This window comes from Haemaphysalis longicornis, unplaced genomic scaffold (genome assembly GCF_048455015.1).
Source record: "Haemaphysalis longicornis isolate Haplotype H1 unplaced genomic scaffold, Haemaphysalis longicornis Haplotype H1 scaffold_2, whole genome shotgun sequence".
NCBI lineage: Eukaryota > Metazoa > Arthropoda > Arachnida > Ixodida > Ixodidae > Haemaphysalis > Haemaphysalis longicornis.
Genome location: NW_027526295.1, coordinates 206,770,828 through 206,791,423, shown reverse-complemented (window position 1 = coordinate 206,791,423; position 20,596 = coordinate 206,770,828).

The window sequence follows — 20,596 nt, the reverse complement described above, 5'->3', positions numbered from 1 at the left end:
GGACCCCTCCTTTTCGGAGCGTTCTTCTTCTCTGTAGCTCTCCCCTATTGGTTATGGCCGTTATTTGTTTCCTGCAGACATTTTTTTTTCTCGTTAAAAGCTATTCCCCGTTTTCTACGCGCGAGGTTATGTCGTCGCCTATGCCCCTTCCTCGAGAGCCGAAAGAGTGAAGCTCGCCTCTCCTGCGATTGAGCGCGGACTGACGACTCGAATGGCTACGGGTCGTCTATTCGAATATACATAAAGAGCACCAACGCTTCGCTCATCGACGTGTTTGCAGAGCTAACTGCGCGAGCGCTTGCGTTCTTCGGAACTAGGAATCCGCTAGTTGGGGGCGCAAGCCCCGAGAGAAGCCTCGCAGCGTTCGTGGCTGCCGGAACCGTGGTTCGGAAGAAGCGAAAAGAGGACAGAGATTGGCTCTCCCCTTTGCACCCTCCTACGGAAACCTTCCGGACGATACAGCCCCCACCCCTTCCCCTTCTTGGCTCCCTTTACGTCTGTCTGTCGGTTCACACGAGCGACAAATTTCCCGCCTCCTCGTTCCGGTTTGCGCACGGCTGAAAACGGCTCGTATTGATGTTTTCCGCCGCGTATGTATCTTTCCTGTCTGAGGGTGTAGTGCAAAATATGTGCGTAGCTCCCCCTGTGCGGCTAGTAAACGCCAATCCTTGTCTTACAGAACCCGAGGCTGTTCGAACCAGGGCCTTACAGCGCTTCTGAAACAGGCCCCACTGTTAGCGCTTCCGGGGAAACGTGTCAACATCCGTGACCTTTATCCGCGCAACTTCCGCCCTCTGTGCACCTACGAAGGCTTCCAGAGAACGAACTCTTAAAGTTTTGCGGCGGCGAAGCTGTGATGCGGAGGCCCCACTTGCCCTGTTGACTTAAAGGTCTTCGTTAGGTGCCTCTACAATCCGCCCTATTCGTACCCCTGGTTTCTGAAACCGAATTAGAGAAACGTTGCGAGTTAGGAAACGTCTGCATGAATGTTCTTAAGAATACAGTAGCCTCCTGTCTCTTCTCAATCTCTCCCTCCCTCCCTATATATATATATATATATATATATATATATATATATATATATATATATATATATATATATATATATATATATATATATATATAAATATATAAATATATAAATATTATTTTTCACCACTTTCTTTCTGACACAAAAAAAATTCTTCAATTATTTCGTTTACCTACCGCATTCCCCCCTTTGCTTTCCGAGGTTTTCTTTACTGCCAACCCTTCCTTATTCTGTCTTAATTCACCGAGCCCCTCATTTCCCATTTCTGATTCGCTATATATATATATATATATATATATAGGATAGCTTTTAAGGATAGCTTTGAAGGCGTGTCCGTACTGGGTCATAATACCGGAGTGCAAAAAAGTTTAAACAATGCGGCACTGAACAATCGCGGTGCTGGACCGCGCCGAAACATCACTAGAACATGAACTACACCATTAAACTACACCAATAATCAGCGCAAACACAGATAACAGCTTCGCTGAAACACCGGTTCAGCCACGGTGCGATATCTACATGATTCTTTTTTATTATTATTACGGCATTTTTTTGCCATCAACCGATGTACCCATTATAAAATAAAGCAACGATGACACGCAATTTCATCAGCGGTTGAGTAAAGTTGCCCTATTAAAAAATGCTTAGAAATATTCCCAGATTTTCATGTGTTTGCGAGTACGAGTCCAAGGCAAAACTTTGTTGGAGGGAAGCATGCAAAATAGCTTGTAAGCGAGTTGGTCTCGAGAGAAGAAAGTGAAGGAGGAACATACAGCCGGCAAAGACCCAAACGTGCCGAGACTTGGCGTCGACGAGACTTGGTGTCGCTGCGTCGGTGCTACTGTTCTAGTTAACTGTAGGGCTATCGTGGAACTAACAAGATTGGAGTGTCACTATGCAGAAACGGTGCTGCAGCATGCGAATACATATTGCTCATATAATTTATTTTCCCTACCACCAATTTACTCCCGAAAAGTATCGATCTATATGGACGAAACGCTACAAAATGAGGTGTTGAATAGCTCTGCGCAGCGGCATTCTAGACGAAGTTCAAAACACTACGGAGTTGAAAACTTCGGTTATTCAAAAACGACTATTTCTCAGAGAAATACTACCAGCTAGAGTTTCTGGTCGAACGAGATAAAAAAGCTCTTGAAGAAGCAAATCAAGTCTTTTACGTTGCGAAATACGCTGTCTTTTGTAAAGTTCTCATATGCTTGGTAGCAAAACCAAGCCACCATTCAACACAACATTTGTTAAAAGAAAACTAATCAAAGGAATGACGGCTTTAACCGGCGAACCCAATAAATTATAGTGTTGATTGACAGTTTACAATGCACGTGGCAGAAGATTGTTAAAAATGTCTCTCCCCTTCCGTCATACAATGTAAGAGATAAAGACGAAAATACTTACACCGCTGATTTTTAACACTCCTGATAGCTTTTCCTTGTCAGCAGCTGCCTTTTCCGCTTCAGGAGCCGATTTCTTTGCTTTCTGCAACCACACATCGAGAAATTTTTCTTGGTCTGCCACGTTAGCCTTATTACCACGGCTAACGGTGGCTCCATTATGATCTACCTGGTAGGGGCTTTTCGGTCAGGTCCTGTTGTGGATCTGCTGGCGTGTGCGTCCATTGGTACTGAGTTGGGTCAAACATTGAGGCCGAGTAGATTGATGAAAGAGACATTGTGTACAGAAATTTACATAGTTTGAGACTGAGGGAACACAGGAGTGCACTCCTGCGCGAGAGAGATTAAATAAGCAAATTGGGTCCGTCCCTTTTCGACCTTTTTCTCCGCTGTGTTCAGAAACGCACCATTGAGAAAAACCCATGGCGCTGAAATTGACGCCACCACACTCACAAAGAGAGCAGCTTTCCCTCTTACACACTTGGACGTCATGTCCGCTACCGACAGGAAATCTGTCTCAGGTCGAAGCCCTTTGGACCACCGAGGCTGAAACGTCAGGGGGATGACTGGGCCCCCTCTGGTAATCCTTCGTTAGGTGGCTCGTTGAGGAGCGGCGTCTCCGGCACGCCACGAAGATTCCCACGATGAGCGGCACACCGCCAAGTAGACAGGCGCCCTTAGCTTGCCACCGATAGGGACGCGCCACGCGACGCTTTGTCACCCCCTCAGCTGAGTGTTATTGGTCATTAAAGGGACACAAGTGAATTTGTCAAGCTCCTGTTTTTGCTTGCACTGCGTAGACTGGCTCAAATTAGCACACTTTTCATCGTTTATCCGGTTGACAAATCGGTAATTATTTTACAAAGCGCGAAAGAAGAAAAACTACCATGCGCGGTTTGCGGCGGCCGCACCAACTAAAGCTGTGACGTTGGGAGGAGCGGGCACCGTGATTGGACGATGCCCAAGGTGAGCAACCAAACAAGTTTCGGTTTCGGTTTCGGTTCTGTAAAACACAACCGGTGGCGTTGTTGGATGGGCATTCTCAATAACTCAGTAATCATGTTGTCAGCTGTAAAAATGCATAAAGATAAGCCTCCCAGGACGGCTTGGAATCGTAGCATTCACTAGCCGAGGCCTACGCAGTGCATGGACGCCCTCCGCGTACCCGCAGACGCCCAAATGTCATGCGCTTTTCCCCCATATTTGGAGCTTGCCTCACTCACGCCTGTACCGTAAAAAGCGTGTTCGCAGGAGGCCAAGGGTCTGTTCATTCTGGCCTGTGCCCACTGCCCGCAAGCAGTCGGTGCTTATGGCAACAGCACGCCAACGAGAACTCGCTAGCGCGCCAGTGCCGGCCTGCGCGCGTTCTGTTAACCAGTGGCAACAGCACGCCAACGAGAACTCGCCAGCGCGCCAGTGCCAGCCTTCGCGCGTTCTGTGAACTAGTTCGTAGAGCCATGAACGTTGCGGCCCAAAAAAAAGGTGACCTCAATGTAGAAAACATCGGCAGAAAACGAACAAAAAAAAAGCACGTACCCAAGGGAACTCGAACTCGTGACTTGACAACACTTGCGGCGACACACCCAGCGCCCCAAGTAAAGAAAGGCCCATTCTTCCATTCACAAACGTGTCCTGGGTTCGTTTCAACTGAGCGAAAGAATTGCGACGACCCGTCGGCGGCCGGCGGACGAAACGCTGGGCCGACTGACTCTGTCTGAAGGCCGAGGAGCCGTGCAGTAGCGCAGCCAATTGCGAGCTCGGCTCCTCGCGATGTCACACGAAAACGCCGCATAAAATGGGCGAGCGTAAAGAGAGGAGGACAGCATTTTCAAATTAATTTTTCTAATAAATAAAATCGCGTAAACGCGCCCAGAGTGGTCGTAACATGGCCTGGGGACTCCGGACTACAATTTGCGCAAGTAATCCCGCAATGTTTACATATCACTTCAGTGTCCCTTTAAGTCAGCCTCCCTTCGGGGGCGCTTGGGTGCACGCGAAGTCGCCGAAAGCGGCTTATGTCCACAGCAGCATGGGTTGCCGCCGCGTCATTGCGCATAAAACCGGGTCGTATCCCGTCGATGAGGGTGGGCACCCGAACGACGGAAGGCTTGGGCGGTTGAACCCGAGATTATCGACGGCGGATTTCTCAACACCTACGCCGATCTTAACACTGGACTGTTCCAGCGCTGTGTCCTCCAAATGAATGTGGAAACTCAGACAAACAAAGCACAGCCGCCTATTACGAGTGGAGAGGTCGAAATTCGAACTCTCCACAAGCAATGCACTCTTGTGTGCAGGCTGATGGCTGGTTGAAGTATAGGCACGAGAGAGGAGAAAGACGCGGGAAGAAACAGTCATTCACAAAACGACACAAATACAGCTTGGAGGCCGGATGCTGTTAACAGAATCCGTCACCGGATGTTCCATGAGGAGACGTGCGGCCCGCGGTACCGCAGCGTCGCTTTGTTTGGAACGACTGCCACTGCCACCGCGGTGTCTACGCGCTGGCTTGGAGTAGCCGTTAAACAAAAATGGCTCAGCTACAGCGCACAGGCGTCGCATCGGCACCCGTCAGGATGCCCCTGCACCGAACTGAACCCCACTGAAAGACGGGGCTCTCCAACTCAGGAAAACGAGCTGTCAGACAAAAACTCCCACCTCCCCTCGCGGGAACCCCTGTGTAGATGCCACGCATAGGGGGTTCACGTTGCAGCGTTGGACAGCGGAGGAACGGTGCTGGAACGATGGAGCGGAGCGGCGCAGGCACCGCGTTTTATAGCGCGCATTACGGTGAGGGGACGCGCCGGCGCCAGTGCGTGTGCCGCGGCTATGACACAACACAATCCAACATAATCCACTTTAATCCAATCCAATCCAAATCCAATCCAATCTAATCCAATCCAAGCCAAGCCAAGCCAAGCCAAGCCAATCGAATCCAATCCAATACCCCTCGCGAGAGAGTGTTCGCTATCGGAGAGGAGAGGGAGTGAGCGGCGGAGAGCGAAACTGGCGCGGCGAGGAGAATGGGGGAGGGGCGGACGCCGACAACAACGACGCCGACGCCGGATGCATGGACAAGGCGGGTGAATGAGATGCGTGGCATCTGAAACGGCCGATGTAAGGCAGGCAAGATTTGTTGCCCTCCGGCTGCTGCATTCATGCCCGCACAGCTCCATTCCTTTCGCCCGCCGAAAGTGGGAACAATGACGCCCTCATGCTTCCATGTTGATAAAGTGACAACAGATATCAGCCAGAGAAATACTTCTTAACAGGTGTGGCTAAACTGATTCCCGTCGAAGGGAGCAGGAGTGGCACCAGGCGTCGCCGGTAACCAAATGAGCAAAATTTATTTTGTAGTGTTTACGTCGGCGCCGAATGATGCCCGGCTGTTTCTGCACCGGAAGAGCCGAAACAAAAGGGACAAGTGAAGGGGACAAGCTAGCACATAAAAATCAACGGCTATTCGACTCTGTGAAGACGGATGACCAGTGAAGCTTTTTAGCACACGACACGTATAAAGGTCGCAAAATTTGTGTCACAGAATAAATATCAAAGGCACCAGCAACGACGACAGTAGAGAATCCAAATTCAAAATGGAGGTAAGCAAGTTTATATAACATTCATGATTAACTTTAATATTACTTGAAGTCTATATTCATGATTATCTTTAACTGCGCAACAAGACGAGGACAAGCCTTAGGCACAAACGAGCGCAGGTTCACAACTAAATGTTTTATTGAAAAAAAAATGTAGGAAGCTGACACTAAGACTTACAGGTAGCCAAGCTGTACGCAACCTCCACGGCCATCACGCCGGTTTAAGTCCACGACTGCAGCCTATTTGCTTCTTCCTCCTGCCGCAAAGACCTTACTCCATCAATGCCGGTTTAAGTGTGAGCTTCCTTCAGTTTTTTGGAAGTGATAATCATTGAACATCACCTTGGAGGGGCGTACGCTATGACGTGTCTTTCTCGTTCCGACCAAGTATTGCCACAAGCACGGCATACCTTGGAGGGCTTTTGTTTTCTAGGGGGGGGGGGGGGGGGGGGGAAATACTTGGTCAATCTCCCTAGGTGGCTATGTTTGGCTTAACAAACATGTGCCAGGGACGCTTGGCTGTCGCCGCCGGGCACGCACGCACGAGCGCTCGGAATTTTCTTGGTCTTTTTTTCGTGGTCTTCGTCACCACGAGGCACGCCCACGTGCACTCGGCATTTCCTAAGTATTTTTAACTGGGGACACGCAAAATAACGATTTGCTAAGCAGCTTCGCCTATTGAAAACCGTACATACATAGGTTTTGACAAGACGCTTCACGTCTTCCAGCCTCCCAACCTTCCAAAGAACTCTTCCAGCGAATAATCGAAACGTCGCGGAATTAAAATTAGTTTCCCATTGAAATTGTATTTTATCCGATATGAGCAGCAAAATCCAGCTTCGTCGTACGCTTCCTCGCATACTGCATCGCGAGGAAAATGTTTGCTTACAAGGAGCAGCAGCTAATCAAGCACTCCGTCTTCCCCCGCGCGGAAGCACACTGGGAAATAGATGAAGTGCTATAAAAATAATAAACACAATCACAAAACTGCACGAAGAGGTTGAACGGCGAAAAAGCACTGTGCTCAGAAATCCCTCCGTGATCCTCCGGTATACAGGGTGTCGCCGATGTCGAACAATCTCACCGTCGACGCACACGGCGCTTCGCCTCGCTCGTGTGCTCCTGCAGGGAGGCTTTCCTGCCGAGTGGGCGTGGGAAAAACAAGCGACATGCGGGAAGTACACGGACCATCGAGACGGCACCTGCGTATGCGTGCCGATCGACGGAGAGGGGAAAGGCGCGACGGTTCGAACATCCAAGCCCCGCCACCGGGAGCAACAGCCTCGCCAGCTCTCCCGAAAATTAATCGCCACCACCGCAGCACCGACGTGGTCCCCGTCTTCTTCTCTCGCTCCCCGTACGCCACCTTTCCTCTCTCTCAACTTTGAAAAGTGATTCGCCGCTCCACGAGCGTACGTTGTGCAAGCGATTCGCAGTTGCCGTGCCAAGCATCGTTCGCTCCTCATATTCGCCTTGAGCGCGTGGGTATGTACCAGTTGGGTATCCCGTAGGAAGAATGGTTTTATTGGGATGGCCAAGATGAATCGGTAGGTCAAGAAGGTGGGGTTGCCGAAATACGGCAGACAAAGTGGCCGACAGTGAATAGAGAATAACAGTAAAGTAACTGAGTTAAAAAGAAAAGTGGGTAAAACAGGAGTAACACCGAAAGTTGGGCGAGTTGGTAAATCATCTTGAAAGAAACACACACAGCGCGCAAAACAACAGGACGAAAGACGGAGGAATGTGTTGTACATTCCTTGTGTTGCAGCGCTTGTGTTGTACATTCCTCCGTCTTTCGTCCTGTTCCTTTGCGCGCTGTGTGTGTTTCTTTCAAGGTAAAACAGGGTCGCGTACGCGAATCAAATTCAAGGACCCCGGAATATGAGACGGGCACTCATCCCAAACGCGCCTACGGCTCCATCGCTGTGGCTGACCCATCGAGAGTGTTGCGGCCTTTTACTTGGGAACTTGAGTTACAGGCATGTACTGGGACTAACACGAGTAATTTTTTAATGTTAATTGCTAATTACTGAAGTAATAATTAGGTCAGCAGAAAACTACGTCGTTATAAATGTTCTACTTGCTTGGCGATGCAAACGCGTGCATGTGCTGAGTTCACCTTAGTAGCCCAGCCACACGGCCCCCACTGAAACTTCCGATAGTACGCCGCCGCCCCAACAGATGGCGCAAGGCCAGTGACAACGCGGGCATGGGCCGGCCCGACGATAGGCCTAACGTTCAACTCTTGGGAAAAAAGGAGCAAAAGTTGGTCTTCAAGGGGATGAACTGAATTTGCCACAATCATACAACCCGTTAGAGACTAAATGTTAGCGGACGAACGGTTAGTCCTAAACCTTTTGCTCCGTTCCGGAACTCCCCAAGGACGAACTGCTGGAAGGGAGAGGAAAGACTGGAGTGATGATTACAGGTTACGAAAAATTCGACAGTAATGCTTTTTTACATCATTGAAAACGCTTAGGTGTCCTTGCAAGTTTTGTTGTCTTTTTACTCCAGTCGCATCGCGGCGTTGCCCCAAAATGGTATATTCAACTATATCAAAACCCTTTCCCCGTGCTAACACTACCCTGCGCAGGCACCGCATTCAACCGTTAATGCAAGCCAGTCGTCTCGAACCTTAAAGGGGGCCTGAAAGAAATTTTGCTGATACATGGGTATACACATTTTCAAATAATTCAATGTTCTATGAATCCCCGCCTTCGAGAATTTTCTTATAGCGATGAATATTAGTGAAGATATTGCAAATCGAAACATGGCATTTTCCCCTGGGTGGTGGTGGTGGTGATTTATTAAGGCAGGGAATTAAGAGAAAAGAACTTGGGATATTGTTGAACTCAACGGGGAGTTCATCCTCATACAAACCAGTCCAGCGAAGGGAAAGGAAGTTCATTCGGTTGGAAGACAGAAAGAGAGGGAAGAAGGAGGTGAGTGGGGTACAGTCTATGTAGCGGTCGTCTCGTCCAAGGCTCGACGACTACAAAAGATGCACAAGTACTGTAACAACCAGGAAGGTGAGGAGGTGCTGGAAGACTTCCCGTCGGAAGGCGTCCGGACCCGTTGCGAAGAGCAAGTCTAGCTTGTGGCTCGGTGCACCGAGTCGCTGGAGGGCTGCCCGGAGTCCCTCCCTCGCGGTGTCATGCTGGTGGCAAGAGCACAGTAAGTGCTCGAGCGTCTCGGGCTCTGGGCAGTCGGCGTAGGTGGGGGATGCCCGACGGCATTTTGGCGGGCCTGCTCCAGCATAGACGCCACATCTCTAGGGAACGTGACTGCTCATAATGTTTCGCTTCGCGGTGACGTCTCCCAGAACATCCGGTTGCGGGCGTTGTCTGCTACTGCTGCGATGTTTTTCGCCGCAGCATCGCTTTCGGACGGGGCCGTCTGACTTTATATATATACAGTCGAGTCCACTTATAACAATACCGGTTTTAACAATATATCGGATATAACAATGGACAGCCGCGGCACCGTCAGCTTTTCATTGTATTCTATGGCAAAATAAACCGCTTATAACAATGCTGCCATGATGCAATATCGGTTATAACAATTAAATGTGGGCTCTGGAACCAACCCTGAACGAAACAAAAATGCAAAAACGCTGCGAAAATGCCACCCCAAACCCCCCCTATTACGCAAAAGGGCATGAGAGCATACGCGCGGCGGCCAGGCGATAGCACACTTGGCCTCGCACGCGGCGAGTGCTCGCCGAAGAGGCTCGCATGCCACCGCTGCTTTCGCCTGCCGCGGCGACGCGGAGGAGGGGGAGGAGGACCGGATGGGCGCCTCTACGGGCAGTGGGGCAGTCCATTCTGAGGGTGCGCCGCCTGTAGAAAAAGCACCGGGGTGCCTAAGCCTCCGCAGCAGCAGCGCTGTGTGCACTGTGCCGACCTCCCCTATTCTTCGCTAATTTGGCCACGTCTCCAGCTCCGCCGTTTGCACGTGTTCCGAGTCTGGTGCTTACCAGCGTCGTTTTCCTTGCCTGTTGTCACTGTTCCTGTTCTGTGGTCACTGTCGCCTCGATCCTCCTGTCCCCGCACGCGCGGACATCGTTTCGCATTAAATGCTCTTGTCACGTTTTTTTTGTTATTTTCGGCATAACCCGCTTATAACAATGATATTTTCATGGCGCCTCAATATTGTTATAAGTGGACTCGACTGTATATATATATATATATATATATATATATATATATATATATATATATATATATATATATATATTCCCCTCTCTCTCCCAAGCCCACCTGTCCCGTTTAAAGGGGTCCTGAAATGCCTTCCGCCGATGCATGGATGTACATGTAACCAAATAAAGCAATGTATTAGCAATCTCCTCCTGCAAGAATTTTGTTAAAGCGATGAGTATTAGCTGAGAAATCGTAAATCAAAAACAGCGAATTATCGTCGCGCCGTATTTCCTCCTCCTTTCAACTGTTTCTTCGCTGTTGGCCTCCCCTCCCATGATGCTCCGCTCCTCAGCGGTGACGTACTTCCGCTATTGCGCTCCCACAGACTGCCGTCTGCTACGGGCCAGCTCTTTCGGCTTTTTCATCTCTGTAGACACCATGGACACAGGCTGGAAAAGCGAACGAATGACCTGGCCGCATGTGTGCGGCCTGGCCTTGCCCTTTCGCGGTGTACGTAGCTGCAGGGCTGCAGTTGGTATCGGCGGCGAACTCGCAGCCGCGTGGGGAGAATCGTGCGCTCGTTCCCTTTGGTGCACCGCGCAATGTTTATCCAAAAAGCGCGGTCTCAGATGTGGCCCCGCTGGTGCCGGGTGTTATTTTGCGGTGGTTGTAATTCCTACTACCGGCGGCATGTGAAAAAAGACATTTTCAACCGACACAGAACCCGTGCACAAAACGCGCCGGATCGGATCGCTTTATCAGCGGCGATGAACGTGAAGGCGAAGAGCAAACCAACGCTGCACTCGACCAGCGAGAACCCGTGTTCTGACAAGCTGCACCCATGTGTTGCATTCAACACTGACGGGAAAGCGTTTGTTTGCACTTGTTTGGATAGTCGTAAAATGTCCAAACACTCCGGCACTCCGCTAGCAGATCAGCCGGCGAGACATTTCGGAAAACATTTGACAGATGGCGCCGTATGCATTAGTGTGTCGCTACGCAAAACTGATGAGACGCTCTACTAAAACTCCCATCGCGGTGTCACGTAGCGGGACGCAAAAATTTAGCGTTTAGCGTATGCAAAGGCCACAAACGCTGTACTAAAACTCTATTAGCAACAAAATAGCGTGCGTATGTGAAACCGCTTGCGTTTACAAAGCTGCACGCCGAGCGCGTACGTTTCAAACCTAGTGACATCGTTTAAATACACTGGCAAGCACACTGTAACGTAGTCAGATATCAACCGTATGCTCAGGCGACAAGCAAGAGCTTGTTTTATGTGGGGCGGAAATTGCGCATAAAGGCCCGTTCGCACTTGCGACGAAAGCGAGTGAGAGCGGCAGGAATTCCGTCGCTTTGTCGCGCGACGATCGTTTTTGTCGAATGGTCGGGACAAATTTTGGTTGCGCGACAGAATTCCCGTCGCTTTCGCTCGCTTTCGTCGCAAGCGGGAATGGAAAGTTCTGCCGCTGTCGTCTGCTACGCAGCTCGGAGGTAACCGCGCGATCTGCTCGGGCCGGATGAACGCGCACACTCCCGCACGGCAGCGCCCCAAGCGGCAGACGGCCTCGTACATCGCTCCCGGCGCCCGCCTGGAGCCCGCCCTCGGCACACTAGCCAGTATATTTCAGGCACTATAATGGAGGAAAGATTTTTTGCTTCCGATGAACCTAGTTTTTTGCCCCTGTGTTTTTAAATACGTGAAGTGGTTAGCACGTCGTCCTCACGCAGCTCTGTATCGTCGTAGCATCGCTGATTGTCCGAACGAAGCTTGCAGCTAAGCCAATGCAGCGACCGAAGCTGTGTGTGTGTGTGTGCATCGCCTCCTGTGTGTTGTGGACGCGTTCGTTTCGCGATGAAATGCGACATTGTACTTCTGCGGGTGGATAGTGCTTCCCATGGTCTGGATTATCTTTCTCGAACGACGTACCACTCAACCTCGCATTTGGTATGTGCAGTGTGCCTGGCTAAAAGCCTTCTCGCTTGCGCGCCAGAGTTGTGACTTGCTGCTCGTCCCCGCAAACCGGGTGTGTGGTGAGTGCCGTATTTACGACGGGCAGGAGGAGGCAACTCATCGTCTGTCAATTGCGGTTCAGACTTGCAACGCATGTTGTGACGTTGCGTTCGTTCGAAACGCATCTCTGGATTGTTTTGAAGTTGAATAAAATGTACGCGTCAAACCCGGGCATTCGGCTCAGGGCGTTCTCTGCGATTGCACCAAAGAAGTGCCACGGGACTTTCTTTATGGTACGTACCCACGTAAGATAAAATCCACGTCCTGTTATGGCCGTGTTGCATTCAATACAAACGGTTAAGCGTTTGTTTACACTTGTTTCGTTTGTCGTAAAATGTCAAAGCACTCCGGCACTCCGCTGGCAGATCAGCCGGCGAGCCGACGCTGAGCAGACGACTCATCTCTTTGCCGGAAGTGCGTGAAAAAGCCGCCCAATAGCAGGATGTCTAGCTCATGACGAACATCTGGGAATCGATGATGTAGACATGTGAAGATGGCGGCGTCCAAAAACACGAAGGAAAGGGTGAGAAAAAAGCGACAAACTTTGCAACAAAAGTGTGAGCTTTCCGCTGCGCGTAAAAGAGTAATACTTGGCACAGGTGACGTTGGCGACCCAATCTAGCGATTGCGCTAGTTCATTTAGTGTGCTCAAAATGCCTTTCAGGGCCCCTTTAAGTGGAGGGAAGGAAGCAATGTTTACTCTATAAAAAGGCATATCAATTTCACAAAATACACAATCAGTATTTCTTCCTCGGAAAGTACAAATGCATTTTTCTATATACAAAGCCCGAGTTTAAAATGAACAAATCCTGCCAATAGCTTAAACGATGCACTGAGATTTGATATGGTAGTTCCACAGTTCAACCAGAAATGTTGTTTTGGGTTCGCAAATACGATAGGGAAACCGTTCCACTCAAACAACCGTGCAAAAAAAAAAAAAAAAGAAAACGCCCTGCCGAAATTTGAACCCAGGACGTTGCTCGAGTGATCGCGGGGGTTTACCCCACCGCGCGATAACACAATGGAAGGTTGCGCTAAATAAACCTGTATACTAGATCGAGACCAACCCTTTCTGTCACATAAATGTTTTCTGCTTGATTTTAAGAATTTCTGGCTGTTTAACTGAACATTTCTTGAATAACCGTTGCGCAGTAAGGTTCCTTGAAGGCCCCTACAATAGTTGATCTCCAGCAGCAGGGCTGTTTCGCCTGCGACTGCGCTTTTGCCCTGTGGAATAGTGATCACCGTGCTTTTGTTTTACGCTTTTCTCTAAAACGTTTGGCCCATATTGATTCCTTATTGCCTAATAAACCTTCGGTAACTCCTTTTCTACTCTTAACTAGGCATATATTTTCTGCCAGCATTGCCGGCCGCACATGAATATGCAGTTTGAAACTCCGTGACATGAATTGTCGCCAAAGCGAACTGCCAAGGCGTCGTAAGCCGAAATACGGATTGCATTACCGCTAGTATTGAGTTGTATGAACTTCTTGGACCGTAATATGTTTACTGCACTCAAGGAACTAAGAGAACAGAGCCGTATTCATTGCGGCACGAATGTTATCTGGGCGTAGTTTCTTCTTCACGGTCGATTCCCAACGATTTTTCGCCCGATGGGTATTGTCCGCGTCTTCGCTCAACGAGCCAGTCACACCACACGGATTTTCGATCGGGCGACGTGATCGTGTCGCCGTCGGTGTCGTGTGACAGTGCGGTTTGCCAACTCGGAAGTCGACGTCGCCGTAGTGTCGTCTTCGTGTCGGCCCAGCCAACGCGGCTTAACGAGAAGCGTGGTCATAGAGTAAAAAAGTTAAATATGGACGAACGCGACAGCGTTAAGCGTGGTGCAGGAAGCGCTAATTAACCAGAGGCACCGCCGCAACCCGTCGACGATGATCAGACGACGATTCTCTTCGCCGGTAGTGCGAGAAAAAGCCGTCCAAAAGCAGTCCAATTGCAAGATTTCTGCTTCGTGACGCACGTGGGAGAATCGACGACGCACATGCCAGAAGATGGCGGAGCCCACAAACACGCAGTAAAGGGTGGAAAGCGGCAACAAAATTTACAACGAAGGTATGAGCTTTCTGCTGCCAGCAAAAATGGTATACTTCACACAGGTGACGTTGACCGCCCAATCTAGCGATTGCGCTTTTAAATGCGGAGCATTTCTTAGTCGCACGATGTCGCGCTTCGGCGTCGGCGCCGTCCACACGCTCACTGCGCATGCGCGTCGCGTCGAGGCGCAGGTTCGCGTCTCTCCCCCGTACCCTCCTCGCTCTCAACAACAGGTGCGGCGGTGCGGGGGGAGTGCGTCTGTGCGTGCATGCGTCGTAGCTACCCGTGCGCTGCGTCGCGCTCAACAGTAACGGCAGCAGGGCGTGTACACGTGATAACGGCGTGGTGGGTGCGTGGCAAGTTCGCGCGCTTGTGTACGGAAGTGTGCGCATGCGCGTCTCTCCCCCGTACTCCTCTTCCTCGAACGCGGGTGGTGTGTATATAAGCGGCGGAGCGCGCGTTCGGGATTCAGTCAAGGGCGTCTTTGCTTGGCTTTCGCTTGACTTGACGCTTTGCTTGACTCGAGTAGATGTGATGGAAGCAACGACTTCACCAGTTACGCAATCGCACGACCGCTCCTCAAAGACCCCTTGACAGTGCACTTTAGCGACCACAAAGCAGTCATCCTTTCCGTCCAATACAACGACGGCACCAAGCAATAAAGACAGACTTTAACTTTACACTCCTTGCCTTCGCTTCTCCTTCATTCAATAAATAAGAATAATAAAGACGAAATAACAATTAAGCATTCCCAAACCATACCCAATTACGCAACATTCACGCGATACCCCCACCACTCTGCGACGCATTTACTCGAGTTCCCCCCGTGGGAAGATGCGGGCGGGTTTTTCATTTAGTGTGCCCAAGACGCCTTTCAGGAACCCTTTAACTGGCCATCTACACACAAGCAAGCCCAGCTATTAGCACTGCCGGCCTTGCCTGCACATTCCCCCAACGTCCATCCATCTCTAGCTACAACGTCCTATGAAATCAGCACTTTGCAAGCCTTGAAGCTGAACTCCACGCGATCCTCCATGCTCTCAGCTGCTTGGTCTACAGCCACGATGACTTTCTGCTGACTCTCATTCGCATCCTCGCCGATTCATGTGATGTCATTGAGCAGCTACGGGCACATTCTTCCATGAACCCATTGATTCAAGAAATTATTTTCTATTCCGACATCCTCATACGCAACGAAACTCGTGTTAGCATTATCTGGGTTCTATTTCACGGAAACTTTTGCAAATCACGCGGCCCAGGCGACCGCGCCGGAGAGTGTTCGTTTATCCTCTCCGCCGAATCCTGTGGTTATGATATTCGTCACGCCTACGTCACCCCGCACGGTGCACGTTATACCGAATACAACACAAAAGGAACAAAGAAATTAAAGATCGCCTGAAGAAAGAAGCCCTCAAGCAGCACCTCGTAGCCCTAGCTACACTTCCTCGATTCGGTGAAATATTCACCAATGAACTGTTCGCCAACGCAGGAATCTTTCTCAGATGGTTCGCAACCTGCCTCCACGTTTCTCCTATTGTCATACCTCTAAAACTGCAGCGCTCCACCATCTCCCCTGGACTTATTCTCCTTTTGTCTTCCACCGAAATTTCGTCACACCTTCTAACAACCATGACAATCATTCCCGCATGGCCCCCACAACGGGACGCGGACACATTGCGTAAAATAGTCATTTATTAATTTAAAAGCGGCCTATACTACGGGTGGTGTGAATGCTCGGTCTAGGCTGTATCGCTCGGTACGACTGCAAAGATTGAAACATAGCAGGAATAAAAAAACACTTCACGGTGCTCATGGAGAACTCTACCAGAAGCAGCTCATACTTTCCTTCCTGTATTTATGATCATTCCCCCTTTCCCAATCAGCCATTCCCCCTTCTTGGATCATAGGTCCCGCTTCTCCGCATTAAACGTACTACCACGACTACCACAACTACCGCCATACCTACTACTACTACCGCTACTGCTGCTGCTAGTACCAGTACTACTACTACTACTACTACTACTACTACTACTACTACTACTACTACTACTACTACTACCGCTACTGCTGCTGCTAGTACCAGTACTACTACTACTACTACTACTACTACTACTACTACTACTACTACTACCACCGTTCTAACAGCGAAGCTCTTTAGCTAATCGTAGTTTTTTGTGTCCGCGGTGTCCGCAAAACAACATCAATGCTGGAAAAAAATACATCGAACTCGTGAAGACGTGGAAGGGAAAAGCCGGAAAAACAGCGGTCATCAAAACTGGAAAGAAAGCATACGAGCAAATTAAAGAAAGGAAGCATCCGTCTACGTCGGTTGGACACGCTGTCCGGTCTTCGATAATACGTTTGTACCAAGGTTTGTGAAGTGTGCAGGGATCGGGCACACGGAAATCCACTGCCCGGCCGACAAGGCAGAGTTTCGCTGTGTGCGGTGCGCAAGGAGAAAATACCAAGAGATTTCCGAGCGCGCGCACGTGAGCTCGGGTCTCGCGACGACCGCCCAGCGTCCCCTGCGCACGTTCTTCAAGCCAGTCATACCCACTTAGGGAAACTGGCCAAGATTGCGACGACCGCCCGGCAGCTAAAAAAACAAGAAAATGCTGAGCGCTCGTGTGTGCGTGCTGCCTAGCGTAGCCAGCGCACGTTTGTCAAGCCAAGCATGCCAACTTAGGGATATTTGCCAACCTTCAGTGTTCGCCGTAATCGTGGAAGCACTTGCTCGGAACGAGAAGCTCTCACTTTTATCAACATTGATGGAGTAAAGGTCATTGGAGCATCGAAGAAGAAGCAAATCGGTTGCAATCGTGGACTTAAACTTCCGTGATCGCAGTGAAGGTTGCCTACAGCTTCGCTACCTTCAAGTCTTGCGCGTTAGTGTGAGCTTCCTTCATTTTTAAATGCGGAGCATTTCTTAGGCTCGCCAACTCCTCCGTCCATAGGCGTCCGCAGCTCATGACGTCACGTCGAGGCGCAGGTGCGCGCCTCTCCCCCGTACCCTCCTCGCTCTCAACAAAAGCTGCGGTGGTGCGGCAGGAGCGCGTCTGCGCGCGCATGCGCCGTAGCTGCCCCGTGCGCCTCGTCGCTCTCAACAACAGCTGCGGCGGTGCGGGGGGAACGCGTCTGCGCGCGCATGCGCAGTAGTTACCCCTTGCGCTCCGTCGCGCTCAGCAGCAACAGCGGCAGGTGTACACGTGATAGCGGGGTGCTAGCGGCGTGACAGCTGCGTGACAACAGCGTGGTGGGGGGCGTGGAAAGGTCGCGCGCTTGTGTACGGAAGTGCGCGCATGCGCGTCTCTCCCCCATACTCCTCTCCCTCGACAGCGCACGCAGTGTATATAAGCGGCGGAGCGAAAGAAATAATTAAGCATTCAAAACCCTCCCCACATCCAAACGGTAACCACAAACTACCCAATTACGCAACTTTCACGCAATACAATCACCCATATGCGACGCATTTACTCGAGTTCCCCCCGTGGGAAGATGCGGGCGGGCGACTTTTTTTTAGCTCTTCTTTTTGACGACAGGTGCAGCACTCATTTAAGTAGATGAGGCCGCACCACCTTATTGTTAAGTCAAGCCATTGCCCGCTCCTCATAAATGCACTCCACCAGCGTTTCTCGGTATAGATTACACCGCCCGTCCTAAGAAAAGTGAAAAAAAAAGTTTTACAAGTAATGAGGGGACAAGGAGCGTAGCGCTTCCATACAGGCAGACACGATCTCTCGATCTCTCGTAATGTGCAGTTTGCTTAAAAGTTGTTATAACTATGGTGTTGTTTGGGTACAATTAAACATGTAACCACTATTTCTACTACTGGTATTCGTGGGTTACATCTTGTTGAATGATGTGGAGTGAATGAAGGCATCCGGAATAAAGGTTTTGCGACTGACTTAGGCATAACTGCTGCAGGGATAGCTGCGCCGAAGATGCGAAGCCTTTTCGCTTCTTTGCGTTTTTTTTTTATTTCCTCCGTCGAAAGAGCGCCATTCGGCTGAGGTCCGGATCACTGCGCGCCGCCTCGGTTTCGTAGAAAACACCGCAAGCCCTGCTTAAGGACTCGGCGAACTCGTGTTGGGTTTCGGTGTTCAGTCCGGGGTTGCAGCACGCGAGGACCAGAATTTACTGCCATGCATGACGGCCGAACGATACGCATCATTTGCGGGCGGAAGTGATCGGAGCCCTGATGCTTTTGTGTGTGTGTGTGTTTTTTTTTTTTTTTTTGCATTCTAAGAGGGGCGAGTCCGGTCTTTTCGCGCTCAAGCTACGCGAGTTCTTCTGGAGCTACTATCGCCAGTGGTCGCCAGCCAACCTGCTCGCGTGGTTGCATCTATAGGCGCTAGAGTACAGCGCATTTCGCCAGCCACGTCACGGTTTAATGAGAAAACGTAGCTTACGCGCGCCAATCTTCTGGCATCGTGCGGCGTTTTATTTGTAAATCAGTTAGAAACTTTCTTATCTTTGTTCATTCCGCCCTTGTGCTTTTAAGTTTTAAGTTTTATCTGTAATGGTAAATAAATGAGCCGTATCTTCGACGCCGTCCTATCGCGCTCCTCTACGAACAACGTCCAGTGCGAAGAGTCGAACGTACATTGACTGGCGACAAGCGGAGGGACAGTATGTGGAGCAGCCTGGCGACAATGTTTTCAATGGTGAGTTACCCGTTCTGCACCTTGCATTCTTAGGGGACATCAGTATTGCTAGAGAGCAGTATGGCTGAGGCTGTGTTGGCGCTGTGACTCTCAGAAATGGCAGGGACGACTTTGGTGTGCTATTCGCGAGTGAGCACCCAAACAGGGGTGCTTTAGCGCCAACTTTAGCGCTTTAGGGGTGCTTTAGCGCCAACTTTAGCGCTTTAGCGCTTTAGCGCCAACTGAGATTGGCTCACGGTTAACGGCTTTGGACTAAACGGCAGAACACTTGACAGTTTCAGCGGCTTTTAACGTGAGCTGGACAGAGAGAATTCCTAGCGATACCAGGATACCGGAACTTAGTGCTGTCGACGGTTGCCGTTTTGCTGAAACTTTGCAGTTCATACATTGTATGTCCTTTTTTATCATGGCAAGACGACGAGAGGTCAACCCACCCACGCAGAGAAAACGGCGGGTTGAGATGGGTGATTTGGTGTGCGACAAAATCCTATGTCTTGTCACAGCAGAGGTATCAGGCATTTAAAAAAAAAACGGCCTTTGAATGTCCAAGGTGGTTGGATAGCTGATGCGGTCAGCTTCAAATTAAGGCTAGATACATCCGTTCAAATTAAGCCTGGATACAGCGAGTGAAATTGATGCGTTGAAGAATATATTCATCCCAAATTAGCTGACCAAGTGTGATAAATCAGCCCCGTTGGCAAAAAATTCACGGAATAAGGCGACGGCTGGCCCCACCGCACTTTCTGCATCAATGGCTATTGTTGGCGACTTCTCGAAAACAGGGATAGGGGTAGGCAAATGCCTTTGCTTCTCCAGTGGCTCAGGCCTCGTCAGATCGTAGCGGTCATGCCATTGAGGAGGTGGTGGGCCAGGCAAAAGCGCTTGTCTTGACCGAATATGAGGGGGGCAGTCAGCAGCGTTTCAGGTGAAGGTGAGGTGCCCGTCAAAATAGAGTGGGCTCCGCTGAGCGCCACGGCTGCCGCAGCGAAGGCGGTCGGTCAAACTGCCGGCTTATACGTAATTTCCCATACGACCTCCTCTGCTCAAATCTTCCGCTGGTAACTTCCACTGACGTTAGCGGTGCTAGGAATACGGCTGGATCAGCATACGGCGTCAGTGCACCAGTGCAGACTGGATGTGCCCTCAAGAGCGCCTCGGGCGCGCTCACCTACTGGGGGACCAGACCACTCCGGTCTCTCGGGCCGGGACGGCGGCCAGATATCACTGTACCGGGTCTCAGGTACTCCACCCACTGAAGAAGCGGTTCTGACCACCACACCATTTGCTCATCAAAGCTTGTTCCTCTTTCTCGGCTGTCGTCCTCACAAGCGTACTGTACTCGTCCTCGGGAATTCCCGATGGAGCTCATTTGTTTTGAGAAGCCGTTAACTGTACGTAACCACGTCTTGCGTGATGCACTGGAAGACCTCTTTGTGCTATCATGTCTAAACGCTGCTCCGCAGCATCGAACTTTGAGTCGTCTGCAGGTTGTGGGCACTGTAAATTACTAAATAACGCACAGTGCACAGGGCGATGAAAAGGCGGCAGTAAGCATCTTCGGAAACGCCAGAGAGAACAATTACGATGGGCGACAGCAGCTGCTCTGGATGGTGGCGTTCCCGCTGCGATGCAGAGGCGTATCACTTGATGCTTCGGCATATGCCATGCATGCACGTTAAGGGAAGGTGT